Raw genomic sequence first — 18,264 nt, 5'->3', positions numbered from 1 at the left:
AAACAAACAAACAAACAAACAAACAAAAAAAAAACAAAACAAAACAAAAAAGGCGGGAAAAGTAGGAAACCTAGGAAGTTACAACTCGTTAAAGTGGCCTCAAATCAACAAAAGAAGCAAACAGACAATAAGTCATACGTACACCACACAAGCAAGGTATCTTATTTTCATTGAGAACTTTCCAGTATTTCTAACTCCTAAAAACCCGATCGTAAATATTCCCATACAAACTCTTATACCGCTAATACGCAAGATGATCATCGCTCACGGCTAGAGCTTGGGCCGCCTGTGTTTAGACAGGCCCACAATCAGAAGTAAAGCTTTAGACAAAGGCCGACAGCACACACAAGGTCAATTAAGCAAAAGCGCAGAAAAACTCGTAAGTGCACGTTTAGACTAAAAGCCACAAATAGTCAGGTAAAGTTAAAATAAAAACGAAAACAAAAAAAACCTAAGAGTAAGTTGCAAAATGTGATCATCGGTATACGAAGGTATACAACACGCTATACAGAGCTTCAGCTTAGACACTTGCGTAAAATTTCTTGGCGTACCTTTGTAAAACCTGTAAAGAAGAGACCTGGCCATTTCACAAAGTTCTGTTTCCAAAATGAAGTATCCCGCATTCATCAGCAGTATATAGGGTGAGGTATTGAAAATTCTCCATCCCAAAAGCGCACACAAGGCCGCCATTTTGAAAATTGTGACACAGAGCGCACGTCCATCACATGATACCGCTGAAATGTGACATCGCAGCATCGAAGGCGACGTCATGCAAACGTTTTGGGAGGAAAGTGCCTGTTCCGTGTTACAACTACGAGTGTAAAAGGCTAGGGTAGAAAAAGACGATCTTTTTTCACAAAAATTACCACACGGCTGTTACCTTTAAGTTGATAAGAAAAAGCTGAACCTGATGATCAAACCTCAAAACTGAGTTCAACGGAAAAAGCTAAGCCAAGGCCCCCCCGAAACAAGCGGCTCCTGAGTAAAGCAAACGCACCAGGCCACATGCTCAGTGGCAATAAATAGGAAAAGCTCATATGAAAATTCTCGCTATTTTATCATAATTCGCGATGTATAATTCTGACTCGTTTTGTGCGTAAATCAGTGTGGTCGAACTCTTAAATTGGTTGGTACGGTGTTCCACGGGCACAAACCGGCAGCCGGTCAGTCATCGGTTCCGCACGTCCTCCATAAATCTTAAATTTGCTTTTCTCAGGTTGTAGTCACACAGAAGATGGAAAAGAAGACGCACCAAGATTTACCTGATAAGGCATCTGAAGAGCAATTCTTTTGTTCGTTAATAAACGCTCCGAAGTTTCATCATGTTTTCTGACTCCCGTACCCACTGAACAGGTCTCGCATATTCAAAAACTACAGTACACGGAGACATTAGCCCATTAAACTATACGACTTTGATTAAAAACCCTTCATTTTAATGGCTTTTCTAGGCATTATTAAAAACAATGTCGGTAGATTTTTTTTAATGAAATCTTGAATATATATTTATCAAAACCAGTCATGTTTTTAATACTATCAGTACATAAACTCAAACAGAGTTCAAGGTCACTTTCAAACCGTTTATCAGTTCATCAAGTTATTTTAACTAACTACGATTGAAAGTAAAAAGTTTGGAAAAAGTCTGAAAAGTCTCCCGACGTATTACAAACAGTTGTTTATGACTAAGTGAACGACGTGTTTCCTTCACTTCTACGCATGCGCGCGTGGGCACATTATTCAACGAGCCCTGCAGGCATGTCGAAACTAATCCCACAAGCCCGCGCATTTTCCTGCTCTGTCTTATATATAGGAAACGTAAACCTAACTATAAACGTGCTTGCTTAACGGCAGCACATATACTAAAATTGGAACGATACAGAGAAGATTAGCATGGCCCCTGCGCAAGGATGACACGCAAATTCGTGAAGCGTTCCAAATTTTTTTGCTTTTTGGTTATAACTGAACCTCTCTCGGTTTCACCAGTCCATTATTTTGAGCAATTATGTGAGAAGCTTGTCATTAAAGCATCGTCCAGTGAGCATCCAGGCTTGGCGTTGCTACGAACTTACTTCATGGTTGACAAGTACTGGTGGCAGGCTCTCCCGCTCCTTTCCTGTTGAAACTTGGTAACTTCTCATGACCACATGCCCGGTTGCAAACAAACAAACAAACAAACAAACAAACAAACAAACAAACAAACAAAAAAAAAACAAAACAAAACAAAAAAGGCGGGAAAAGTAGGAAACCTAGGAAGTTACAACTCGTTAAAGTGGCCTCAAATCAACAAAAGAAGCAAACAGACAATAAGTCATACGTACACCACACAAGCAAGGTATCTTATTTTCATTGAGAACTTTCCAGTATTTCTAACTCCTAAAAACCCGATCGTAAATATTCCCATACAAACTCTTATATTTGCGCCGTGACCGCTAATACGCAAGATGATCATCGCTCACGGCTAGAGCTTGGGCCGCCTGTGTTTAGACAGGCCCACAATCAGAAGTAAAGCTTTAGACAAAGGCCGACAGCACACACAAGGTCAATTAAGCAAAAGCGCAGAAAAACTCGTAAGTGCACGTTTAGACTAAAAGCCACAAATAGTCAGGTAAAGTTAAAATAAAAACGAAAACAAAAAAAACCTAAGAGTAAGTTGCAAAATGTGATCATCGGTATACGAAGGTATACAACACGCTATACAGAGCTTCAGCTTAGACACTTGCGTAAAATTTCTTGGCGTACCTTTGTAAAACCTGTAAAGAAGAGACCTGGCCATTTCACAAAGTTCTGTTTCCAAAATGAAGTATCCCGCATTCATCAGCAGTATATAGGGTGAGGTATTGAAAATTCTCCATCCCAAAAGCGCACACAAGGCCGCCATTTTGAAAATTGTGACACAGAGCGCACGTCCATCACATGATACCGCTGAAATGTGACATCGCAGCATCGAAGGCGACGTCATGCAAACGTTTTGGGAGGAAAGTGCCTGTTCCGTGTTACAACTACGAGTGTAAAAGGCTAGGGTAGAAAAAGACGATCTTTTTTCACAAAAATTACCACACGGCTGTTACCTTTAAGTTGATAAGAAAAAGCTGAACCTGATGATCAAACCTCAAAACTGAGTTCAACGGAAAAAGCTAAGCCAAGGCCCCCCCGAAACAAGCGGCTCCTGAGTAAAGCAAACGCACCAGGCCACATGCTCAGTGGCAATAAATAGGAAAAGCTCATATGAAAATTCTCGCTATTTTATCATAATTCGCGATGTATAATTCTGACTCGTTTTGTGCGTAAATCAGTGTGGTCGAACTCTTAAATTGGTTGGTACGGTGTTCCACGGGCACAAACCGGCAGCCGGTCAGTCATCGGTTCCGCACGTCCTCCATAAATCTTAAATTTGCTTTTCTCAGGTTGTAGTCACACAGAAGATGGAAAAGAAGACGCACCAAGATTTACCTGATAAGGCATCTGAAGAGCAATTCTTTTGTTCGTTAATAAACGCTCCGAAGTTTCATCATGTTTTCTGACTCCCGTACCCACTGAACAGGTCTCGCATATTCAAAAACTACAGTACACGGAGACATTAGCCCATTAAACTATACGACTTTGATTAAAAACCCTTCATTTTAATGGCTTTTCTAGGCATTATTAAAAACAATGTCGGTAGATTTTTTTTAATGAAATCTTGAATATATATTTATCAAAACCAGTCATGTTTTTAATACTATCAGTACATAAACTCAAACAGAGTTCAAGGTCACTTTCAAACCGTTTATCAGTTCATCAAGTTATTTTAACTAACTACGATTGAAAGTAAAAAGTTTGGAAAAAGTCTGAAAAGTCTCCCGACGTATTACAAACAGTTGTTTATGACTAAGTGAACGACGTGTTTCCTTCACTTCTACGCATGCGCGCGTGGGCACATTATTCAACGAGCCCTGCAGGCATGTCGAAACTAATCCCACAAGCCCGCGCATTTTCCTGCTCTGTCTTATATATAGGAAACGTAAACCTAACTATAAACGTGCTTGCTTAACGGCAGCACATATACTAAAATTGGAACGATACAGAGAAGATTAGCATGGCCCCTGCGCAAGGATGACACGCAAATTCGTGAAGCGTTCCAAATTTTTTTGCTTTTTGGTTATAACTGAACCTCTCTCGGTTTCACCAGTCCATTATTTTGAGCAATTATGTGAGAAGCTTGTCATTAAAGCATCGTCCAGTGAGCATCCAGGCTTGGCGTTGCTACGAACTTACTTCATGGTTGACAAGTACTGGTGGCAGGCTCTCCCGCTCCTTTCCTGTTGAAACTTGGTAACTTCTCATGACCACATGCCCGGTTGCAAACAAACAAACAAACAAACAAACAAACAAACAAACAAACAAACAAACAAACAAAAAAAAAACAAAACAAAACAAAAAAGGCGGGAAAAGTAGGAAACCTAGGAAGTTACAACTCGTTAAAGTGGCCTCAAATCAACAAAAGAAGCAAACAGACAATAAGTCATACGTACACCACACAAGCAAGGTATCTTATTTTCATTGAGAACTTTCCAGTATTTCTAACTCCTAAAAACCCGATCGTAAATATTCCCATACAAACTCTTATATTTGCGCCGTGACCGCTAATACGCAAGATGATCATCGCTCACGGCTAGAGCTTGGGCCGCCTGTGTTTAGACAGGCCCACAATCAGAAGTAAAGCTTTAGACAAAGGCCGACAGCACACACAAGGTCAATTAAGCAAAAGCGCAGAAAAACTCGTAAGTGCACGTTTAGACTAAAAGCCACAAATAGTCAGGTAAAGTTAAAATAAAAACGAAAACAAAAAAAACCTAAGAGTAAGTTGCAAAATGTGATCATCGGTATACGAAGGTATACAACACGCTATACAGAGCTTCAGCTTAGACACTTGCGTAAAATTTCTTGGCGTACCTTTGTAAAACCTGTAAAGAAGAGACCTGGCCATTTCACAAAGTTCTGTTTCCAAAATGAAGTATCCCGCATTCATCAGCAGTATATAGGGTGAGGTATTGAAAATTCTCCATCCCAAAAGCGCACACAAGGCCGCCATTTTGAAAATTGTGACACAGAGCGCACGTCCATCACATGATACCGCTGAAATGTGACATCGCAGCATCGAAGGCGACGTCATGCAAACGTTTTGGGAGGAAAGTGCCTGTTCCGTGTTACAACTACGAGTGTAAAAGGCTAGGGTAGAAAAAGACGATCTTTTTTCACAAAAATTACCACACGGCTGTTACCTTTAAGTTGATAAGAAAAAGCTGAACCTGATGATCAAACCTCAAAACTGAGTTCAACGGAAAAAGCTAAGCCAAGGCCCCCCCGAAACAAGCGGCTCCTGAGTAAAGCAAACGCACCAGGCCACATGCTCAGTGGCAATAAATAGGAAAAGCTCATATGAAAATTCTCGCTATTTTATCATAATTCGCGATGTATAATTCTGACTCGTTTTGTGCGTAAATCAGTGTGGTCGAACTCTTAAATTGGTTGGTACGGTGTTCCACGGGCACAAACCGGCAGCCGGTCAGTCATCGGTTCCGCACGTCCTCCATAAATCTTAAATTTGCTTTTCTCAGGTTGTAGTCACACAGAAGATGGAAAAGAAGACGCACCAAGATTTACCTGATAAGGCATCTGAAGAGCAATTCTTTTGTTCGTTAATAAACGCTCCGAAGTTTCATCATGTTTTCTGACTCCCGTACCCACTGAACAGGTCTCGCATATTCAAAAACTACAGTACACGGAGACATTAGCCCATTAAACTATACGACTTTGATTAAAAACCCTTCATTTTAATGGCTTTTCTAGGCATTATTAAAAACAATGTCGGTAGATTTTTTTTAATGAAATCTTGAATATATATTTATCAAAACCAGTCATGTTTTTAATACTATCAGTACATAAACTCAAACAGAGTTCAAGGTCACTTTCAAACCGTTTATCAGTTCATCAAGTTATTTTAACTAACTACGATTGAAAGTAAAAAGTTTGGAAAAAGTCTGAAAAGTCTCCCGACGTATTACAAACAGTTGTTTATGACTAAGTGAACGACGTGTTTCCTTCACTTCTACGCATGCGCGCGTGGGCACATTATTCAACGAGCCCTGCAGGCATGTCGAAACTAATCCCACAAGCCCGCGCATTTTCCTGCTCTGTCTTATATATAGGAAACGTAAACCTAACTATAAACGTGCTTGCTTAACGGCAGCACATATACTAAAATTGGAACGATACAGAGAAGATTAGCATGGCCCCTGCGCAAGGATGACACGCAAATTCGTGAAGCGTTCCAAATTTTTTTGCTTTTTGGTTATAACTGAACCTCTCTCGGTTTCACCAGTCCATTATTTTGAGCAATTATGTGAGAAGCTTGTCATTAAAGCATCGTCCAGTGAGCATCCAGGCTTGGCGTTGCTACGAACTTACTTCATGGTTGACAAGTACTGGTGGCAGGCTCTCCCGCTCCTTTCCTGTTGAAACTTGGTAACTTCTCATGACCACATGCCCGGTTGCAAACAAACAAACAAACAAACAAACAAACAAACAAACAAACAAACAAACAAACAAAAAAAAAACAAAACAAAACAAAAAAGGCGGGAAAAGTAGGAAACCTAGGAAGTTACAACTCGTTAAAGTGGCCTCAAATCAACAAAAGAAGCAAACAAACAGACAATAAGTCATACGTACACCACACAAGCAAGGTATCTTATTTTCATTGAGAACTTTCCAGTATTTCTAACTCCTAAAAACCCGATCGTAAATATTCCCATACAAACTCTTATATTTGCGCCGTGACCGCTAATACGCAAGATGATCATCGCTCACGGCTAGAGCTTGGGCCGCCTGTGTTTAGACAGGCCCACAATCAGAAGTAAAGCTTTAGACAAAGGCCGACAGCACACACAAGGTCAATTAAGCAAAAGCGCAGAAAAACTCGTAAGTGCACGTTTAGACTAAAAGCCACAAATAGTCAGGTAAAGTTAAAATAAAAACGAAAACAAAAAAAACCTAAGAGTAAGTTGCAAAATGTGATCATCGGTATACGAAGGTATACAACACGCTATACAGAGCTTCAGCTTAGACACTTGCGTAAAATTTCTTGGCGTACCTTTGTAAAACCTGTAAAGAAGAGACCTGGCCATTTCACAAAGTTCTGTTTCCAAAATGAAGTATCCCGCATTCATCAGCAGTATATAGGGTGAGGTATTGAAAATTCTCCATCCCAAAAGCGCACACAAGGCCGCCATTTTGAAAATTGTGACACAGAGCGCACGTCCATCACATGATACCGCTGAAATGTGACATCGCAGCATCGAAGGCGACGTCATGCAAACGTTTTGGGAGGAAAGTGCCTGTTCCGTGTTACAACTACGAGTGTAAAAGGCTAGGGTAGAAAAAGACGATCTTTTTTCACAAAAATTACCACACGGCTGTTACCTTTAAGTTGATAAGAAAAAGCTGAACCTGATGATCAAACCTCAAAACTGAGTTCAACGGAAAAAGCTAAGCCAAGGCCCCCCCGAAACAAGCGGCTCCTGAGTAAAGCAAACGCACCAGGCCACATGCTCAGTGGCAATAAATAGGAAAAGCTCATATGAAAATTCTCGCTATTTTATCATAATTCGCGATGTATAATTCTGACTCGTTTTGTGCGTAAATCAGTGTGGTCGAACTCTTAAATTGGTTGGTACGGTGTTCCACGGGCACAAACCGGCAGCCGGTCAGTCATCGGTTCCGCACGTCCTCCATAAATCTTAAATTTGCTTTTCTCAGGTTGTAGTCACACAGAAGATGGAAAAGAAGACGCACCAAGATTTACCTGATAAGGCATCTGAAGAGCAATTCTTTTGTTCGTTAATAAACGCTCCGAAGTTTCATCATGTTTTCTGACTCCCGTACCCACTGAACAGGTCTCGCATATTCAAAAACTACAGTACACGGAGACATTAGCCCATTAAACTATACGACTTTGATTAAAAACCCTTCATTTTAATGGCTTTTCTAGGCATTATTAAAAACAATGTCGGTAGATTTTTTTTAATGAAATCTTGAATATATATTTATCAAAACCAGTCATGTTTTTAATACTATCAGTACATAAACTCAAACAGAGTTCAAGGTCACTTTCAAACCGTTTATCAGTTCATCAAGTTATTTTAACTAACTACGATTGAAAGTAAAAAGTTTGGAAAAAGTCTGAAAAGTCTCCCGACGTATTACAAACAGTTGTTTATGACTAAGTGAACGACGTGTTTCCTTCACTTCTACGCATGCGCGCGTGGGCACATTATTCAACGAGCCCTGCAGGCATGTCGAAACTAATCCCACAAGCCCGCGCATTTTCCTGCTCTGTCTTATATATAGGAAACGTAAACCTAACTATAAACGTGCTTGCTTAACGGCAGCACATATACTAAAATTGGAACGATACAGAGAAGATTAGCATGGCCCCTGCGCAAGGATGACACGCAAATTCGTGAAGCGTTCCAAATTTTTTTGCTTTTTGGTTATAACTGAACCTCTCTCGGTTTCACCAGTCCATTATTTTGAGCAATTATGTGAGAAGCTTGTCATTAAAGCATCGTCCAGTGAGCATCCAGGCTTGGCGTTGCTACGAACTTACTTCATGGTTGACAAGTACTGGTGGCAGGCTCTCCCGCTCCTTTCCTGTTGAAACTTGGTAACTTCTCATGACCACATGCCCGGTTGCAAACAAACAAACAAACAAACAAACAAACAAACAAACAAACAAACAAAAAAAAAACAAAACAAAACAAAAAAGGCGGGAAAAGTAGGAAACCTAGGAAGTTACAACTCGTTAAAGTGGCCTCAAATCAACAAAAGAAGCAAACAGACAATAAGTCATACGTACACCACACAAGCAAGGTATCTTATTTTCATTGAGAACTTTCCAGTATTTCTAACTCCTAAAAACCCGATCGTAAATATTCCCATACAAACTCTTATATTTGCGCCGTGACCGCTAATACGCAAGATGATCATCGCTCACGGCTAGAGCTTGGGCCGCCTGTGTTTAGACAGGCCCACAATCAGAAGTAAAGCTTTAGACAAAGGCCGACAGCACACACAAGGTCAATTAAGCAAAAGCGCAGAAAAACTCGTAAGTGCACGTTTAGACTAAAAGCCACAAATAGTCAGGTAAAGTTAAAATAAAAACGAAAACAAAAAAAACCTAAGAGTAAGTTGCAAAATGTGATCATCGGTATACGAAGGTATACAACACGCTATACAGAGCTTCAGCTTAGACACTTGCGTAAAATTTCTTGGCGTACCTTTGTAAAACCTGTAAAGAAGAGACCTGGCCATTTCACAAAGTTCTGTTTCCAAAATGAAGTATCCCGCATTCATCAGCAGTATATAGGGTGAGGTATTGAAAATTCTCCATCCCAAAAGCGCACACAAGGCCGCCATTTTGAAAATTGTGACACAGAGCGCACGTCCATCACATGATACCGCTGAAATGTGACATCGCAGCATCGAAGGCGACGTCATGCAAACGTTTTGGGAGGAAAGTGCCTGTTCCGTGTTACAACTACGAGTGTAAAAGGCTAGGGTAGAAAAAGACGATCTTTTTTCACAAAAATTACCACACGGCTGTTACCTTTAAGTTGATAAGAAAAAGCTGAACCTGATGATCAAACCTCAAAACTGAGTTCAACGGAAAAAGCTAAGCCAAGGCCCCCCCGAAACAAGCGGCTCCTGAGTAAAGCAAACGCACCAGGCCACATGCTCAGTGGCAATAAATAGGAAAAGCTCATATGAAAATTCTCGCTATTTTATCATAATTCGCGATGTATAATTCTGACTCGTTTTGTGCGTAAATCAGTGTGGTCGAACTCTTAAATTGGTTGGTACGGTGTTCCACGGGCACAAACCGGCAGCCGGTCAGTCATCGGTTCCGCACGTCCTCCATAAATCTTAAATTTGCTTTTCTCAGGTTGTAGTCACACAGAAGATGGAAAAGAAGACGCACCAAGATTTACCTGATAAGGCATCTGAAGAGCAATTCTTTTGTTCGTTAATAAACGCTCCGAAGTTTCATCATGTTTTCTGACTCCCGTACCCACTGAACAGGTCTCGCATATTCAAAAACTACAGTACACGGAGACATTAGCCCATTAAACTATACGACTTTGATTAAAAACCCTTCATTTTAATGGCTTTTCTAGGCATTATTAAAAACAATGTCGGTAGATTTTTTTTAATGAAATCTTGAATATATATTTATCAAAACCAGTCATGTTTTTAATACTATCAGTACATAAACTCAAACAGAGTTCAAGGTCACTTTCAAACCGTTTATCAGTTCATCAAGTTATTTTAACTAACTACGATTGAAAGTAAAAAGTTTGGAAAAAGTCTGAAAAGTCTCCCGACGTATTACAAACAGTTGTTTATGACTAAGTGAACGACGTGTTTCCTTCACTTCTACGCATGCGCGCGTGGGCACATTATTCAACGAGCCCTGCAGGCATGTCGAAACTAATCCCACAAGCCCGCGCATTTTCCTGCTCTGTCTTATATATAGGAAACGTAAACCTAACTATAAACGTGCTTGCTTAACGGCAGCACATATACTAAAATTGGAACGATACAGAGAAGATTAGCATGGCCCCTGCGCAAGGATGACACGCAAATTCGTGAAGCGTTCCAAATTTTTTTGCTTTTTGGTTATAACTGAACCTCTCTCGGTTTCACCAGTCCATTATTTTGAGCAATTATGTGAGAAGCTTGTCATTAAAGCATCGTCCAGTGAGCATCCAGGCTTGGCGTTGCTACGAACTTACTTCATGGTTGACAAGTACTGGTGGCAGGCTCTCCCGCTCCTTTCCTGTTGAAACTTGGTAACTTCTCATGACCACATGCCCGGTTGCAAACAAACAAACAAACAAACAAACAAACAAACAAACAAACAAACAAACAAACAAAAAAAAAACAAAACAAAACAAAAAAGGCGGGAAAAGTAGGAAACCTAGGAAGTTACAACTCGTTAAAGTGGCCTCAAATCAACAAAAGAAGCAAACAGACAATAAGTCATACGTACACCACACAAGCAAGGTATCTTATTTTCATTGAGAACTTTCCAGTATTTCTAACTCCTAAAAACCTGATCGTAAATATTCCCATACAAACTCTTATATTTGCGCCGTGACCGCTAATACGCAAGATGATCATCGCTCACGGCTAGAGCTTGGGCCGCCTGTGTTTAGACAGGCCCACAATCAGAAGTAAAGCTTTAGACAAAGGCCGACAGCACACACAAGGTCAATTAAGCAAAAGCGCAGAAAAACTCGTAAGTGCACGTTTAGACTAAAAGCCACAAATAGTCAGGTAAAGTTAAAATAAAAACGAAAACAAAAAAAACCTAAGAGTAAGTTGCAAAATGTGATCATCGGTATACGAAGGTATACAACACGCTATACAGAGCTTCAGCTTAGACACTTGCGTAAAATTTCTTGGCGTACCTTTGTAAAACCTGTAAAGAAGAGACCTGGCCATTTCACAAAGTTCTGTTTCCAAAATGAAGTATCCCGCATTCATCAGCAGTATATAGGGTGAGGTATTGAAAATTCTCCATCCCAAAAGCGCACACAAGGCCGCCATTTTGAAAATTGTGACACAGAGCGCACGTCCATCACATGATACCGCTGAAATGTGACATCGCAGCATCGAAGGCGACGTCATGCAAACGTTTTGGGAGGAAAGTGCCTGTTCCGTGTTACAACTACGAGTGTAAAAGGCTAGGGTAGAAAAAGACGATCTTTTTTCACAAAAATTACCACACGGCTGTTACCTTTAAGTTGATAAGAAAAAGCTGAACCTGATGATCAAACCTCAAAACTGAGTTCAACGGAAAAAGCTAAGCCAAGGCCCCCCCGAAACAAGCGGCTCCTGAGTAAAGCAAACGCACCAGGCCACATGCTCAGTGGCAATAAATAGGAAAAGCTCATATGAAAATTCTCGCTATTTTATCATAATTCGCGATGTATAATTCTGACTCGTTTTGTGCGTAAATCAGTGTGGTCGAACTCTTAAATTGGTTGGTACGGTGTTCCACGGGCACAAACCGGCAGCCGGTCAGTCATCGGTTCCGCACGTCCTCCATAAATCTTAAATTTGCTTTTCTCAGGTTGTAGTCACACAGAAGATGGAAAAGAAGACGCACCAAGATTTACCTGATAAGGCATCTGAAGAGCAATTCTTTTGTTCGTTAATAAACGCTCCGAAGTTTCATCATGTTTTCTGACTCCCGTACCCACTGAACAGGTCTCGCATATTCAAAAACTACAGTACACGGAGACATTAGCCCATTAAACTATACGACTTTGATTAAAAACCCTTCATTTTAATGGCTTTTCTAGGCATTATTAAAAACAATGTCGGTAGATTTTTTTTAATGAAATCTTGAATATATATTTATCAAAACCAGTCATGTTTTTAATACTATCAGTACATAAACTCAAACAGAGTTCAAGGTCACTTTCAAACCGTTTATCAGTTCATCAAGTTATTTTAACTAACTACGATTGAAAGTAAAAAGTTTGGAAAAAGTCTGAAAAGTCTCCCGACGTATTACAAACAGTTGTTTATGACTAAGTGAACGACGTGTTTCCTTCACTTCTACGCATGCGCGCGTGGGCACATTATTCAACGAGCCCTGCAGGCATGTCGAAACTAATCCCACAAGCCCGCGCATTTTCCTGCTCTGTCTTATATATAGGAAACGTAAACCTAACTATAAACGTGCTTGCTTAACGGCAGCACATATACTAAAATTGGAACGATACAGAGAAGATTAGCATGGCCCCTGCGCAAGGATGACACGCAAATTCGTGAAGCGTTCCAAATTTTTTTGCTTTTTGGTTATAACTGAACCTCTCTCGGTTTCACCAGTCCATTATTTTGAGCAATTATGTGAGAAGCTTGTCATTAAAGCATCGTCCAGTGAGCATCTAGGCTTGGCGTTGCTACGAACTTACTTCATGGTTGACAAGTACTGGTGGCAGGCTCTCCCGCTCCTTTCCTGTTGAAACTTGGTAACTTCTCATGACCACATGCCCGGTTGCAAACAAACAAACAAACAAACAAACAAACAAACAAACAAACAAACAAAAAAAAAACAAAACAAAACAAAAAAGGCGGGAAAAGTAGGAAACCTAGGAAGTTACAACTCGTTAAAGTGGCCTCAAATCAACAAAAGAAGCAAACAGACAATAAGTCATACGTACACCACACAAGCAAGGTATCTTATTTTCATTGAGAACTTTCCAGTATTTCTAACTCCTAAAAACCCGATCGTAAATATTCCCATACAAACTCTTATATTTGCGCCGTGACCGCTAATACGCAAGATGATCATCGCTCACGGCTAGAGCTTGGGCCGCCTGTGTTTAGACAGGCCCACAATCAGAAGTAAAGCTTTAGACAAAGGCCGACAGCACACACAAGGTCAATTAAGCAAAAGCGCAGAAAAACTCGTAAGTGCACGTTTAGACTAAAAGCCACAAATAGTCAGGTAAAGTTAAAATAAAAACGAAAACAAAAAAAACCTAAGAGTAAGTTGCAAAATGTGATCATCGGTATACGAAGGTATACAACACGCTATACAGAGCTTCAGCTTAGACACTTGCGTAAAATTTCTTGGCGTACCTTTGTAAAACCTGTAAAGAAGAGACCTGGCCATTTCACAAAGTTCTGTTTCCAAAATGAAGTATCCCGCATTCATCAGCAGTATATAGGGTGAGGTATTGAAAATTCTCCATCCCAAAAGCGCACACAAGGCCGCCATTTTGAAAATTGTGACACAGAGCGCACGTCCATCACATGATACCGCTGAAATGTGACATCGCAGCATCGAAGGCGACGTCATGCAAACGTTTTGGGAGGAAAGTGCCTGTTCCGTGTTACAACTACGAGTGTAAAAGGCTAGGGTAGAAAAAGACGATCTTTTTTCACAAAAATTACCACACGGCTGTTACCTTTAAGTTGATAAGAAAAAGCTGAACCTGATGATCAAACCTCAAAACTGAGTTCAACGGAAAAAGCTAAGCCAAGGCCCCCCCGAAACAAGCGGCTCCTGAGTAAAGCAAACGCACCAGGCCACATGCTCAGTGGCAATAAATAGGAAAAGCTCATATGAAAATTCTCGCTATTTTATCATAATTCGCGATGTATAATTCTGACTCGTTTTGTGCGTAAATCAGTGTGGTCGAACTCTTAAATTGGTTGGTACGGTGTTCCACGGGCACAAACCGGCAGCCGGTCAGTCATCGGTTCCGCACGTCCTCCATAAATCTTAAATTTGCTTTTCTCAGGTTGTAGTCACACAGAAGATGGAAAAGAAGACGCACCAAGATTTACCTGATAAGGCATCTGAAGAGCAATTCTTTTGTTCGTTAATAAACGCTCCGAAGTTTCATCATGTTTTCTGACTCCCGTACCCACTGAACAGGTCTCGCATATTCAAAAACTACAGTACACGGAGACATTAGCCCATTAAACTATACGACTTTGATTAAAAACCCTTCATTTTAATGGCTTTTCTAGGCATTATTAAAAACAATGTCGGTAGATTTTTTTTAATGAAATCTTGAATATATATTTATCAAAACCAGTCATGTTTTTAATACTATCAGTACATAAACTCAAACAGAGTTCAAGGTCACTTTCAAACCGTTTATCAGTTCATCAAGTTATTTTAACTAACTACGATTGAAAGTAAAAAGTTTGGAAAAAGTCTGAAAAGTCTCCCGACGTATTACAAACAGTTGTTTATGACTAAGTGAACGACGTGTTTCCTTCACTTCTACGCATGCGCGCGTGGGCACATTATTCAACGAGCCCTGCAGGCATGTCGAAACTAATCCCACAAGCCCGCGCATTTTCCTGCTCTGTCTTATATATAGGAAACGTAAACCTAACTATAAACGTGCTTGCTTAACGGCAGCACATATACTAAAATTGGAACGATACAGAGAAGATTAGCATGGCCCCTGCGCAAGGATGACACGCAAATTCGTGAAGCGTTCCAAATTTTTTTGCTTTTTGGTTATAACTGAACCTCTCTCGGTTTCACCAGTCCATTATTTTGAGCAATTATGTGAGAAGCTTGTCATTAAAGCATCGTCCAGTGAGCATCCAGGCTTGGCGTTGCTACGAACTTACTTCATGGTTGACAAGTACTGGTGGCAGGCTCTCCCGCTCCTTTCCTGTTGAAACTTGGTAACTTCTCATGACCACATGCCCGGTTGCAAACAAACAAACAAACAAACAAACAAACAAACAAACAAACAAAAAAAAAACAAAACAAAACAAAAAAGGCGGGAAAAGTAGGAAACCTAGGAAGTTACAACTCGTTAAAGTGGCCTCAAATCAACAAAAGAAGCAAACAGACAATAAGTCATACGTACACCACACAAGCAAGGTATCTTATTTTCATTGAGAACTTTCCAGTATTTCTAACTCCTAAAAACCCGATCGTAAATATTCCCATACAAACTCTTATATTTGCGCCGTGACCGCTAATACGCAAGATGATCATCGCTCACGGCTAGAGCTTGGGCCGCCTGTGTTTAGACAGGCCCACAATCAGAAGTAAAGCTTTAGACAAAGGCCGACAGCACACACAAGGTCAATTAAGCAAAAGCGCAGAAAAACTCGTAAGTGCACGTTTAGACTAAAAGCCACAAATAGTCAGGTAAAGTTAAAATAAAAACGAAAACAAAAAAAACCTAAGAGTAAGTTGCAAAATGTGATCATCGGTATACGAAGGTATACAACACGCTATACAGAGCTTCAGCTTAGACACTTGCGTAAAATTTCTTGGCGTACCTTTGTAAAACCTGTAAAGAAGAGACCTGGCCATTTCACAAAGTTCTGTTTCCAAAATGAAGTATCCCGCATTCATCAGCAGTATATAGGGTGAGGTATTGAAAATTCTCCATCCCAAAAGCGCACACAAGGCCGCCATTTTGAAAATTGTGACACAGAGCGCACGTCCATCACATGATACCGCTGAAATGTGACATCGCAGCATCGAAGGCGACGTCATGCAAACGTTTTGGGAGGAAAGTGCCTGTTCCGTGTTACAACTACGAGTGTAAAAGGCTAGGGTAGAAAAAGACGATCTTTTTTCACAAAAATTACCACACGGCTGTTACCTTTAAGTTGATAAGAAAAAGCTGAACCTGATGATCAAACCTCAAAACTGAGTTCAACGGAAAAAGCTAGGCCAAGGCCCCCCCGAAACAAGCGGCTCCTGAGTAAAGCAAACGCACCAGGCCACATGCTCAGTGGCAATAAATAGGAAAAGCTCATATGAAAATTCTCGCTATTTTATCATAATTCGCGATGTATAATTCTGACTCGTTTTGTGCGTAAATCAGTGTGGTCGAACTCTTAAATTGGTTGGTACGGTGTTCCACGGGCACAAACCGGCAGCCGGTCAGTCATCGGTTCCGCACGTCCTCCATAAATCTTAAATTTGCTTTTCTCAGGTTGTAGTCACACAGAAGATGGAAAAGAAGACGCACCAAGATTTACCTGATAAGGCATCTGAAGAGCAATTCTTTTGTTCGTTAATAAACGCTCCGAAGTTTCATCATGTTTTCTGACTCCCGTACCCACTGAACAGGTCTCGCATATTCAAAAACTACAGTACACGGAGACATTAGCCCATTAAACTATACGACTTTGATTAAAAACCCTTCATTTTAATGGCTTTTCTAGGCATTATTAAAAACAATGTCGGTAGATTTTTTTTAATGAAATCTTGAATATATATTTATCAAAACCAGTCATGTTTTTAATACTATCAGTACATAAACTCAAACAGAGTTCAAGGTCACTTTCAAACCGTTTATCAGTTCATCAAGTTATTTTAACTAACTACGATTGAAAGTAAAAAGTTTGGAAAAAGTCTGAAAAGTCTCCCGACGTATTACAAACAGTTGTTTATGACTAAGTGAACGACGTGTTTCCTTCACTTCTACGCATGCGCGCGTGGGCACATTATTCAACGAGCCCTGCAGGCATGTCGAAACTAATCCCACAAGCCCGCGCATTTTCCTGCTCTGTCTTATATATAGGAAACGTAAACCTAACTATAAACGTGCTTGCTTAACGGCAGCACATATACTAAAATTGGAACGATACAGAGAAGATTAGCATGGCCCCTGCGCAAGGATGACACGCAAATTCGTGAAGCGTTCCAAATTTTTTTGCTTTTTGGTTATAACTGAACCTCTCTCGGTTTCACCAGTCCATTATTTTGAGCAATTATGTGAGAAGCTTGTCATTAAAGCATCGTCCAGTGAGCATCCAGGCTTGGCGTTGCTACGAACTTACTTCATGGTTGACAAGTACTGGTGGCAGGCTCTCCCGCTCCTTTCCTGTTGAAACTTGGTAACTTCTCATGACCACATGCCCGGTTGCAAACAAACAAACAAACAAACAAACAAACAAACAAACAAACAAACAAAAAAAAAACAAAACAAAACAAAAAAGGCGGGAAAAGTAGGAAACCTAGGAAGTTACAACTCGTTAAAGTGGCCTCAAATCAACAAAAGAAGCAAACAGACAATAAGTCATACGTACACCACACAAGCAAGGTATCTTATTTTCATTGAGAACTTTCCAGTATTTCTAACTCCTAAAAACCCGATCGTAAATATTCCCATACAAACTCTTATATTTGCGCCGTGACCGCTAATACGCAAGATGATCATCGCTCACGGCTAGAGCTTGGGCCGCCTGTGTTTAGACAGGCCCACAATCAGAAGTAAAGCTTTAGACAAAGGCCGACAGCACACACAAGGTCAATTAAGCAAAAGCGCAGAAAAACTCGTAAGTGCACGTTTAGACTAAAAGCCACAAATAGTCAGGTAAAGTTAAAATAAAAACGAAAACAAAAAAAACCTAAGAGTAAGTTGCAAAATGTGATCATCGGTATACGAAGGTATACAACACGCTATACAGAGCTTCAGCTTAAACACTTGCGTAAAATTTCTTGGCGTACCTTTGTAAAACCTGTAAAGAAGAGACCTGGCCATTTCACAAAGTTCTGTTTCCAAAATGAAGTATCCCGCATTCATCAGCAGTATATAGGGTGAGGTATTGAAAATTCTCCATCCCAAAAGCGCACACAAGGCCGCCATTTTGAAAATTGTGACACAGAGCGCACGTCCATCACATGATACCGCTGAAATGTGACATCGCAGCATCGAA

At 40.4% G+C, this 18,264-nt stretch overlaps 8 non-coding genes across 8 annotated transcripts; all 8 read left to right on the top strand.

The window, feature by feature from the left end:
- Positions 1–1,830: 1,830 nt before the first annotated feature.
- On the top strand, positions 1,831–1,939 carry LOC146460257 (U6 spliceosomal RNA). Its single transcript, XR_014857739.1, has one exon. It is a non-coding gene; the product is annotated as a U6 spliceosomal RNA (small nuclear RNA).
- A 2,076-nt stretch (positions 1,940–4,015) lies between these two features.
- LOC146460256 (U6 spliceosomal RNA) lies at positions 4,016–4,124 on the top strand. The gene has a single exon (XR_014857738.1). It is a non-coding gene; the product is annotated as a U6 spliceosomal RNA (small nuclear RNA).
- A 2,084-nt stretch (positions 4,125–6,208) lies between these two features.
- Positions 6,209–6,317, top strand: LOC146460255 (U6 spliceosomal RNA). Its single transcript, XR_014857737.1, has one exon. It is a non-coding gene; the product is annotated as a U6 spliceosomal RNA (small nuclear RNA).
- Positions 6,318–8,405: 2,088 nt separating this feature from the next.
- Positions 8,406–8,514, top strand: LOC146460254 (U6 spliceosomal RNA). Its single transcript, XR_014857736.1, has one exon. It is a non-coding gene; the product is annotated as a U6 spliceosomal RNA (small nuclear RNA).
- Positions 8,515–10,590: 2,076 nt separating this feature from the next.
- Positions 10,591–10,699, top strand: LOC146460253 (U6 spliceosomal RNA). Its single transcript, XR_014857735.1, has one exon. It is a non-coding gene; the product is annotated as a U6 spliceosomal RNA (small nuclear RNA).
- A 2,084-nt stretch (positions 10,700–12,783) lies between these two features.
- LOC146460252 (U6 spliceosomal RNA) lies at positions 12,784–12,892 on the top strand. Its single transcript, XR_014857734.1, has one exon. It is a non-coding gene; the product is annotated as a U6 spliceosomal RNA (small nuclear RNA).
- A 2,076-nt stretch (positions 12,893–14,968) lies between these two features.
- On the top strand, positions 14,969–15,077 carry LOC146460251 (U6 spliceosomal RNA). Its single transcript, XR_014857733.1, has one exon. It is a non-coding gene; the product is annotated as a U6 spliceosomal RNA (small nuclear RNA).
- Positions 15,078–17,149: 2,072 nt separating this feature from the next.
- Positions 17,150–17,258, top strand: LOC146460250 (U6 spliceosomal RNA). The gene has a single exon (XR_014857732.1). It is a non-coding gene; the product is annotated as a U6 spliceosomal RNA (small nuclear RNA).
- The last annotated feature ends 1,006 nt before the right edge of the window (positions 17,259–18,264 follow it).

Source organism: Pavona decussata, unplaced genomic scaffold (assembly GCF_977016875.1).
Source record: "Pavona decussata unplaced genomic scaffold, jaPavDecu1.1 SCAFFOLD_214, whole genome shotgun sequence".
NCBI classification, from domain to species: domain Eukaryota; kingdom Metazoa; phylum Cnidaria; class Anthozoa; order Scleractinia; family Agariciidae; genus Pavona; species Pavona decussata.
Note: the sequence above shows the minus strand (reverse complement) of the source record. Positions and strands in the feature narration are given on the sequence as shown.